The sequence below is a fragment of the Equus caballus genome, unplaced genomic scaffold (genome assembly GCF_041296265.1).
Source record: "Equus caballus isolate H_3958 breed thoroughbred unplaced genomic scaffold, TB-T2T unassigned-0001747, whole genome shotgun sequence".
Lineage (NCBI taxonomy): Eukaryota > Metazoa > Chordata > Mammalia > Perissodactyla > Equidae > Equus > Equus caballus.
In genome coordinates, this window is record NW_027222193.1 from 6,807 (window position 1) to 17,500 (window position 10,694).

General features: G+C 57.4%; 1 long non-coding RNA gene across 1 annotated transcript; it reads left to right on the plus strand.

The window, feature by feature from the left end:
• The first annotated feature begins 1,589 nt into the window (after positions 1-1,589).
• On the plus strand, positions 1,590-4,178 carry LOC138922612 (uncharacterized). The gene is made up of 2 exons (XR_011435735.1): positions 1,590-2,693; positions 3,469-4,178. It is a non-coding gene; the product is annotated as an uncharacterized lncRNA (long non-coding RNA).
• The last annotated feature ends 6,516 nt before the right edge of the window (positions 4,179-10,694 follow it).

The following is a 10,694-nucleotide window of genomic DNA, read 5'->3' on the forward strand; positions in this document are numbered from 1 at the left end:
GCAACAGAGCCTCGCTCAGGTGACAATCTTTAAGCCAAAAAAAAAAAAAGAAAAGAAAAGAGCAAGGGAGTGGAGACCTTGGGAAAGAGCGATACTGAAAAATCTAGCCTCTGAAACTGACAAAGATTGGCAACACACGTTAGCTCAAGTGCCAATCTTGCAAAGAAAACACACACACTCACACACACACACAGTGAGGGACTTGGAGACCTGGGGAAAAAGCAACACTGAGAAACCTACCCTCTCAAACTGACGAAGATGGGCAACAGATGCTAGCTTAGGTTCAATATTTGAGCAAAAAAAAAAAAAACACACACACACACACACAAGGGCGTGCAGAACTTGGGAAAGAGCAAGACTGAGAAATCTACCCTCTGAAACTGACAAAGATGGGAAACAGAGGCTTAGCTCAGGTGGCAATCTTTAAGCAGAAAAAAAAACAACAACAACAAAAAAAAACCCCACAATGGAGTGGAGACCCGGGGGAAATCAACACTGAAAAATACAAATACAATGGAAGGCCAATAGACAGAGCAGGCACTTTCACCTGGGGAGGAGGAGGTACGCATGGATGACCAATGAGCGCATGAAAAGATGTGAGCTGTTCCCTGGAAAAGCAAGTGAGAAAATTAGAGGGAGACATTGTGGGGACACATGGGTGAGACTGGCTTCTTCCAAATACAGGAACAGGATCAAACTGCTAGTGAGGTCGCGGAGAAGCCAAGTCAGTCACTCACGCCTCACTGGTGGTGAAGGGAAACGGTATGGCCTCTGTGAAAAATGGCGTGGCGGGTTCCAAAACTCACACGCCGCGGAAACAACCACCGAAAGCGGCAACCTACATAAGCCCTTGGTGTATCTTGCCTCCTAAGAGCGTCTGTATGTAGCTGGAGCCTTGGGTCGTTAAGGCTTCCACAGTGATCTGTGGTGGTGGTGGTGGGGGGCCTTGGGCCTTGGGGGTCTCCGCTGGACCTCCAGGAAGTCAGCTTTTGTGGAGTCCCGTGAGTCCTTCCAGGGAGGGAGGCATCCAACCCGAGGGTGGTCTGGAGGGCCCCACTCCCGCCACTCCCGGGGGCTGGGGCGGGGGGCGGGGTGGGGGCTGCGGCCACGTTCCTGTTCATTCACACAGAATCCGGGGCATGAATGTTCTTAGCAGCTCTGTTCCACACAGACCCACACTGGAAACCACACAGACGTCCTGCAAGTCCCATCCCTTGCTCATGTCGCCGGGGCTCCGGAGGAGGGCCACTCTGTAAAAGCGGCCGCCAGATGGCGCCCAACAACCGGCGCGGAGGGGTCAGCGGGAGGGAACCGGCCAGCGAGAGTGCACAGCCTGAGCCCACCGCCGGGTCAGGTCTCTCTCTGTCTACCTCTGTCTCTGTCTCTCTGTCTCTCTGTCTCTGACTCTGTCTCTCTCTCTCTTTCTCTCTGGGCCCGCTTGGGGCGGCCGGGAGGTCACCACGCGAGGCCCCAGGGTGTCCACCTCGGAGCTCCCAGGCAGCACAGGGCAACCCTGGGCGCAGAAGGAGGTCTTGGAAAATCGGCGGGGAGGGGGGTGGGGTGGGTGGGCTTGCCAGGAAGGGGACAGACTCCCCACGTGACTCCTGGGCCGGGCCGGGGCTGCCGGCTGGCTGACGCGGACAGAGGGTGGAAAAGTCCCCGGAGATGCCACGGGGCAGGCCGGGGCTGCCGGCCCCCGATTCCCGGAGCGGCCCGAGCACTTCCCGGGTCCCGGGAGGACTTAGAAAATCAGGGCGGGGTGGGGGGTGGGGGTCGCTGTCAAACCGAAACCATGCACGTCATCAGAGAAGGACCGTGACGACGGAGGAATTGTCCGCAGTCTGTCAGGAATTGTGTGCAGCCTGTCACTTCCGGCCCAGAGGGTCTTTCTAAGGCAGACGGACAGACGGAGCCCACAAGTCGTAGAGGAAAGGACCGAGCCGCTTGGCCGCTGAAAAGTTTACAAGACAAAACGGGTCTCCCTCCGCACGGGGCCACAGCAAAGCCCAAAGACGACACACGGGGGGAGCATGGGTGCAGATTCACGTGTGGTGATAAGAATATGGATTTCAGCAGGGCTTCCCGTCCTCATCAACAAGCAGAAGCACCCAAATGGTGCGGGTTGGGGGCAGAGACCTCACAGCCATTCCCTCCACAAATCGAGTTCCCCGGGACATCCTCACAGCGCCGTGCTGTGAGTGTGTGTGGGTGTTTAAAATGGGGTAAATGTGGACGTGGAACTGCTCCGTGAAACCAAAATAACAACAGTCGTAGATCTTCTTTGGTCATTTAGAAAATTCTTCCCCCTCCCCCCCCCAGCGGTGCACGTATTTCCCTTCCAAATAAGAAGAACGGGAAAGGAGATGTTAAAGGCAAGCAGAGAGAGGAAAACTGTTGCAAAACAAAAGCTGAGCTCCCGTCCGAGGGAGGCCTCCTCCGTTAGAGGCCTAGGAAATCATTCTGACAAAATGGAGGATCTCTGTCTTTGGTGTCGATTCCCTCAGAGGTCAAGAGAAACCTTTTCCAATGTCTTTATCAGGAGGAGACTAGAAGTTAGAGAAAAGTATCCTTTCGAGAGCGAGAAAAACCAATTCTGATTTTGCATCAGCTTCCCTCCGATCTTGAAACTCATTGACTTGATTCCATTCTGTCGATGGAAATAATCCGGAACCAATCTATCCGTGAAAATCGGGGTGAGTTTATTCTGACCTAAGATGTAAGGACTGTGGCCCGGGGCCTTTCTTCCTGAAGGAAGAAAGGGCGCCCGGGAAGTGGGGTGTACAGAGTGCTTCTAGACCCCCAGAGAGGACGTTTCACATAGGATCGAAAGGTCCCTTGGACGATAGTCGCGACACTGCTCTGTCAGCACAGCGATCGACAGACACTGCTGGGTGGCAGGTCTGTTGTCTGGGCCTGGGTGGTCACAGGTGAGCCGGATGGTCAAAGGTGAGCGCAACCATCCGTTCCTAGCCTAAGGAAAGATGCCTCTCCTTAAGGAAAGGCCCGAGCACGGGGAAGCTGCTCCTTTCCCTTAAGGGCATTGGTTCTTGCCGTAGGAAATGTTTAAAGCAGATCTACGATGCGATGCGTGCTCGACGGCCACGTCAGGCCCTTTTGGAAAAACACTGTCAGGCCGAATTAGGCCGACACCCAATGGCTTCCTCATAGACTCCAATAGATCCTATCGCTCGCCATTTCTATCTGTCCACTCGTTCCAATTTTAGGCCACTTGACCACGAACAGACCTTTTTCTCAGATTTTTTTCCCCGTGATCACCTTTTCACAGACAAAACGATCTTTACTTTTTAGGCCCTCTTGCCTGAAGGCAGCCATCTCACTTTCCTTGAACACAAAGATGTTTCCCATATTCACTTTTAGTGGCTTTTTGTTTTGTTTTGTGTTGTTTTGTTTTGAGGACGATGAGCCCTGAGCTAACTGCTGCCAATCCTCCTCTTTTTGCCGAGGAAGGCTGGCCCTGAGCTAACCTCCGTGCCCATCTTCCTCTACTTCATATGTGGGACGCCTACCACCACGTGGCTCGCCCAGCGGTGCCACGTCCACCCCCGGGATCCGAACCGGCGAACCCCGGGCCGGCGAAGTGGAACAGGCACACTTAACCAGCGTGCCACTGGGCCGGCCTAGTGGCTTTCATCGCATTCGTTAAGTAGAATTTTTAACCCTCACGAACCTTAATTTTGGTGAAAACTAAGAAGTCAGCAATTAGGAACTGTCCTTCCCATGAGCAGTCTGTCGCTTGGCCAATTTCTAAACACTTGGCCACTTTTAGAAACATGGGATTTCATAGGTTTATCTCTTCCTTCGCTTTATTTGATTTCATCTCACTTTAGTTTTTGGGTGAGGAAGATCGGCCCTCACAGAGCTGACGCCTGTTGCCAATCTTCCTCTTCTTTCTGCTTGAGGGAGAGCGGGCCCGAGGTAACACCTGCGCCCCACTTCCTTGATCTTGCGGACGGGATGCCACCACAGCCCGGTGTGAGGAGCGGTGGAGGTCCACGCCCGGGATCTGAACCCGAGGACCCCAGGCTGCCGAAGCTGAGTGCAGGAGCTTAACCACTATGCCGCCGTGCCGCCGTCCCCTGTCAAAGCTTTTAATAAAGCACGAGACGTGTTCCTCGATAGACCCAAACGTCTTTTCGTTTCCGTATCCTCACAAACCCAAAGTAGATAAACTTCTATTTAGCCACTCACGTCTCAGGTTCTATCTTACTCGGAAATGATCTACATCGTCAAGGAAATTGTTTTTGTCTTAAGTTTGGCACCCGAGCTAACGACTGTTGCCAATCTTCCGTTTTTGTTTTTTCCCCCCCCCCGATTTTTCTCCCCAAATCCCCCCCATGACATAGTTGTCTATCTTAGTTGAGGGCCGTTCTAGTGGTGGCATGTGGGACGCCGCCTCCACACGGCCCGACGAGCGGTGCCGTGTCCGTGCCCGGGATCTGAACGGGCAAAACCCTGGGCCGCCGAAGGGGAGCGTGGGAACTTAACCACTCGGCCACGGGGCTGCCCCCGTCCGTGGACTTTTTTATCACCTGATTTCACCTCGCAAAACTTCAAAGCTTCAAGTTATCAGAGAGGTTTGGGAAGTTGTTTCTATTTATTTAATTAATTTATTTTTCGAGGAAGACGAGCCCCGAGCTGACACCTGCTGCCAATTCTCCTCTTTTTGCCCCGGGAGAGTGGTCCCGAGCTAACATCCGTGCCCATCCTCCTCCCGTTGATAGGCGGGACGCCGACCACAGCATGGCTCACCAAGCGGCGCCACGTCCGCACCCTGGATCCGAACCGGCGAACCCCTGGCCGACAAAACGGAACGTGCGAACTTAACTGCTGTACCGCCGGGCTGGCCCTTCGGGAAGTTCTTTTCAGGACACGGGCCATAAACTAGAATCACCGCTACAGGTTTATCGGAGCGACATCAGCGTTCGTGGTGGATTGAGTCGTCCCCTCTGTCTCTCCCCTCCAGGGGACAACCAAAGGGACGTCTATCGACCCACCCACCAAGGATTCCCCCCCCCCGCATGGCACAGCAGGATGCCTGAGAGATCCACGCAGCCCTACAGCGGCAAGTCACATTCGCACGGTCAAAATTCAATGGCAGAGGGGGCTGGCCCCGTGGCCGAGTGGTTAAGTTCGCGCGCTCCGCTGCAGGCGGCCCAGTGTTTCGTGGGTTCGAATCCTGGGCGCGGACATGGCACTGTTCATCAGACCACGCTGAGGCAGCGTCCCACATGCCACAACTAGAAGAACCCACAACGAAGAATACACAACTATGTACCGGGGGGCTTTGGGGAGAAAAAGGAAAAAATAAAATCTTTAAAAAAAAAATTCAATGGCAGAGACAAAACGTTAAGGTCAGCGAGAGGGAAGAGAATAACCGGCCCAGGAGCAACGGTGTGAAGAACATGGAGAAGACGGGTCCTAGACGCCGGGGTCCCCGGAGCAGCGATTTCATCAGAGGCCCGCGAACGTCCACGATCTCCACACCACGTTTATGGCCGACTGCGTGTGTGGGTCCTTTGGAATCGACCAGGCTACCGTCTGGGCCACTTTGGGACATCGTGTCTAGCTGCCCCGAGCGGTGGAGCTGTCGTTCGAGTGTAAGATGGGGCCCGTCCGGGGAGAGCATGGGGACGGGGAAAGGGAGGCCGCGGGAAGTCACAGAGTCTGAGGTGTTCGGGGGAGACCGACTCTTCTAAAGTGGAGGCGGTAGAAGGAGAGCAGCAGGATTTTTGGATTTTTGTTCTCTCTGTTAGGTATCTGGGTCCGGAGGAGAGTGGGGCGGGGGGGGGGGATGGTTGTGATGGTGGTGGTGGTGGTGGGTGTGAGGCTGAGGCAGGGCTGGTGTTTCCTTTCCGGGTCAGGTGAAAGAGCTCCTCCAGTGGAGGTTTTTGGACAAGGGGTCTGGTCTGGCAGGATGGGAGGTTGCGGGTCGAGCCACAGGGGAATCTGTCGTAGCTCAGACTCGGGCCTTTGAAGAAATAGACAGAGAGAGGAGTTTTGCTCTGTCTGTCACCGCAGCCGGCACCTCAGGAGCAACAACAGAAGGCTTCCCGAATGAGTGAAGGGGCAGGAGCCAGCGTGCCCCGTGCCTCTCTCAGCCCTGCGCCGGCAGGGAAGGAAGCAGGCAGGCAGGCAGGCAGGCAGGCAGGCAGGCAGGCAGGCCTCAGGGCTACTCCCGTCCTACTGCCCGGTGGTCCCTGTCCCGGCCCCGCCCCCACTCTCCCCCTGACCCTCACCGCTCCCCAGCCCTCTTCTCAGCCAGAGAGGCGATGGGGGGGGGCGGGGCGGTCCCAGAACAAGTTTCCTCTCATCCACCATCATCTTGCCACCCTGACGACTTGGCCCGAGATCCTGCCTAGGCTGTAGCCGTGTGTGGTTTTCCTGTGGACAAGGGGGCCGGTTCACCATTTCGGAGGAAACCCCTAGCCTTCCACTGCCGAGTCGAGTCGGTGGGACTCGCCAGCCTGGGAGGGGGGGGGGGGGGAGGGGAGGTCAGGCCCATTCATTCCGACGGGCCTGGTGTCAGGGCTTCATTCAAGTGCAGGAAGCTCTCTCCCATGGCCTCGGGCTCTTTTCCATTGAACGGCTTTCTTCAATTCCCCCACCCTTAGGCCGCAGTCCGCCAAGGGCCGGGAGGCAGGGAGGGAAGATGTTGGGGCAGGGTGGCTGTCTGAGAAACTCGCCTCGTCTGGGGCAGAAAGAGTGCCCCCCTCCTTTCTCTAACCCTACTAGACTGCTTGAGGATCACGGACGGTTTGGCTCATCGATGAGCCCTGCGTTATGGGCCCGGCAAGCAAACTCCTAACTGGCAACCCGCTGCTCTAGGCGTGTGTGGGTTTTTTGATCATTCACCTTCAAGTTCGCACGACATTGGTCCGTGTCCCCCGCCCCAGCTTCCCATGGGAAATCCTCCGTCTCTTTCCACAGACTCACTGGCGACTTCACACAGCGCCTGCCTCCTCCTCCTCCTCCTCCTCCTCCCCCCCCCTCCTCCTCCGAAGGAAGGGGCTGACCCCATGGCCGAGCGGTTGAGTTTGCACGCTCCGCTTCAGCGGCCCGGGGCTTCAAAGGTTCGGATCCTGGGCTCGGACACGGTACCGCTCATCAAGCCACGCTGAGGTGGCGTCCCACACGGCAGAACCAGAGGGACCCTCAAAGAGAATATACAACTAGGTACTGGGGTGCTCTGGGGAGAAGAAGAAGAAGGAGGAGGAATAAAAAGAAAAGATAAGATTGGCAATGAGCTCGGGTGCCGGTCTTTAAAAAAAAAAAAAAAAAGAGGAAGAAAGATGGACAAACAGGAACGAATCCCACTGACGGCACCTCCAAATGGTGGGGGGTAGGGGGGTGGGGGGGGTGGGGAGTGGCATCATCGGGCCAATGGTGACTCTAAGTCGTGATCCCGCGGTTGTGTTATTTGATATTTTATCGAATCGATTTATTATTTTATTTTTGAGGAAGATGAGCCCTGAGCGAACATCTGCCGCCAATCCTCCTCTGTCGGCCGAGGAAGACTGGCCCTGAGCTGACATCCGTGCCCATCCCCCTCTACTTTCCAGGTGGGACGCCTGCCACAGCGTGTCTCGCCAAGCGGTGCCGGGTCCTGCGCCCGGGATCCGGACCGGCGAACCCGGGGCCGGCGGAGCGGAACGTGCGAACTTCACCGCCGCGCCACCGGGCCGGCCCCCGGAGTTGTTTTAAAAATCCAGTAAGGGGCTGGCCCCGTGGCCGAGTGGTTAAGTTCGCGCGCTCCGCTGCAGGCGGCCCAGTGTTTCGTCGGTTCGGATCCCGGGCGCGGACACGGCACTGCTCATCAAACCACGCTGAGGCGGCGTCCCACATACCACCGCTAGAAGGACCCACAACGAAGAACACACAACTATGTACCGGGGGGGCTTTGGGGAGAAAAAGGAAAGACAAAAAATAAAATCTTCAAAACTCCAATAAAACTTTGAGTGAAGACGACGAGGAGGATGCGAAACGTATCTCACGCCTCCGAGCCGAGCCGTCCGTTTAGGAAGGGGGACGAGGACCCTTTGTAAGCGATGTCCCTTTTTAAGCACCATTCTAAACCACAGAACAGAACTCCCTCTCCTCGACCCGGAGCGACCCGGAGCGAGGAGGTTCCTGGGTGTGTCAGAGAGGGCCACGTCCTCTGCAGCACGAACGAACCGCCAGGGTTCGGCCACGGGAAAGAATTTCTTCCTCTCCAGGCGGACTAAAAGTCGCCGACGGCAGCGGGCGTAGGTGCTATCCTTCCCGTCCAGGAAAGGCAGGGAGAACTTCAGCCGTGAAGAGAAGGAGGTCTTCCTCACTCCCCGTTTCGGGAGGGCCCCTTTGGCAGGGGAGTTTTGTCTCCTGATTTCAAGTCAGGAAGAAAAGGGAGAGAGAGAGAGAGTGTCCTTCTCGTGCCAGGTCGGTCTGAGGGGGACCTCCTCTGGTTTCCTCCCTTCCCAGGGAAGGCCGTTCGCTCCTTCTTCTAGAAAAAGCTCCCAAAGCACCACCGCCCAGGATGGTTGACCTACGCCCATCGTCCCTCCTTTCCCAATCATTTCTACCGCGACAGAGGGACAGAGGCCCCGGCCCCATCCCCATCCCCACCCCCACCCCCATCGCCTGCCTCCTTGATGGCCAAAGGAGCTGCCTCTGAGAATGGAACGGGGCTTGGAAACCTTCTAGAGGGGTGACTCTCACCTGCCTGCCTGCTGGGAAAAGCACCCACGCTGTCCATCGGACTGCCCTTTTGGGCAAACGTAGGCGTGCCACATAGCGATCGACAGCTATGGCGGGGGGGCGGGGGCGGGGTGGCGTGGTGGTGCCCAGGATCCACGACACGTGACGGCTGCGGAGCACGACAGCCCTAAGACCTTGAGGGAGACGGGGTGGCGCGTGAATCCTTTCGGAACGAGAACGACAGGAAACGCTGACGGGGACGTGTTCTCGTCTCGAGAACACACCAACGCCTCGCACGGTGTCTGACCCGGGGTGCCTCTGACTTTTGTCATCAGAGACGATCCTGTCGACCGCCCCTCACGCTTTGGGGAAAAGGGGAGAGGGACTCGGTAGCACGGGAGAAGCCATCCATCCGCCCTTCCTTTCCGTCTTCACGGCTCCTTCTCGTGGAAAACGAGGAAGCCGTCCGGAGGAACGGAACACTGACCCGGGCCAAAGCGTGGCCCAGCCTGAGCCTCCAAAACCTTCTGCTAAGTGAGAGGTGCCAGACATCCAAGGCGACCTACGTTGCGATTCCACACAGAGGAGAGAGCTAGAACGGTCCAACCCTAGAGGGCGACAGCAGATGGCGGCGGCGGCGGCGGCGGCGGCGGCGGCGGCGGCGGCGGTGGTGGTGGTGGTGGTCGTGGTGAGGCAGATCCGGGAGTGGGGCCGTTTTTTCTTTCGGAGGGAGGGGATGGAAACGGAAACCTTCTGGAAATAGATAGCCGTGACGGATGCGCCACCTTGGGGAGAGAGACCCCCGAAGGCCACTGGCTTGTGCCCCGTGGAAAGGATGGATTCGGTGGGATGGGAATTCTACCTCCGTGTAGAGCGTGTGGTAAACCACGAGGTGGGTGGGTGGGTGGATGGCCTCCCTGCCTCGCCTCCACCTAGACGTCCACACACAGAGACCGACGAGGGAGGGAGGGAGGGAGGGAGGGAGGGAGAGAGACAAGATGGACAGAGGCCGAGGCCGAGGCCGAGGCCGAGGCAGTGAGCGAGTAAGTGATCGACCCTGGCCATAGGGATTCCTCAGAGGGCGTCTCTTGGCTCCCCAAACGAAGAATGTGTGTGGAGATCGAGAAAGATCACCGACCTAGGAGAACCAGCAAGACTTCCTCACCCTCCAGAGAGCCGCTGGGCCCCTGCCGTCCCTGCCACCGCCACCCCTACCCCTCGCCTTTGGCAGCGACGCCAACGAAAGGCAGGCAGACGAGTGGGAGAGTCGTGTGGTGGTGTCCCCCAAGGAAGGTGGGTCCATGCCGACGAGCGGTCGTCGGCGTGTGGAAAAGCCAGAGGCGGGCTGACTAGAAGGAGGGCGTCCTGGGGGAAGGGGCCAGGGTGTGAGGGAGAGAGGCCTGTTTCTCTTCCCCTGTTGGTCCCAAGTCAGGGGCCCAAAGGAGGAAAGCTGTCCGTTCCTTTCCGACTCGGACGGTTCGGGCGGGACCGACCGATCCCCGTGGCGGCGCGGTCGGGGCTTTCTGGACCAGAACCCCTCTCTCCGTCGCCTTTCGACCACACACACGCTTTAGAGGCCAAGAGAAAATGGATCGGGTCTCTCTGTCTCTCTCCCTAGAAAACAAGGGCCGGGGGCCGAGCCCGTGGACGAGCGGTCAAGTACGCGCCCCCACCCCGACCCCCGGCTTCGACGGCCCAGGTTTTCACCGGTTCGGATCCTGGGCGCAGCCCCAGACCCAGCATCGCCCTTCAAGCCCACATAGCAGAAACCCGAAAGACCTACCACTGGAACCTACAACTATGGATGGACGGGACGGGACGGGACGGGGCGGGGCGGGGCGGGGCGGGGCGGGGGTGGGGGGGGGCGGCTTTGGGGAGAAGGAAGAAAGAAAAAATAAAAGAAACACAAGGACGGTCATCGCGATAGTTCTTTCCACTTCCATCCATATGTTAACAGGACCCAAGTTTCCCGACCTCCATTTGGATGCATGTTAACTAAA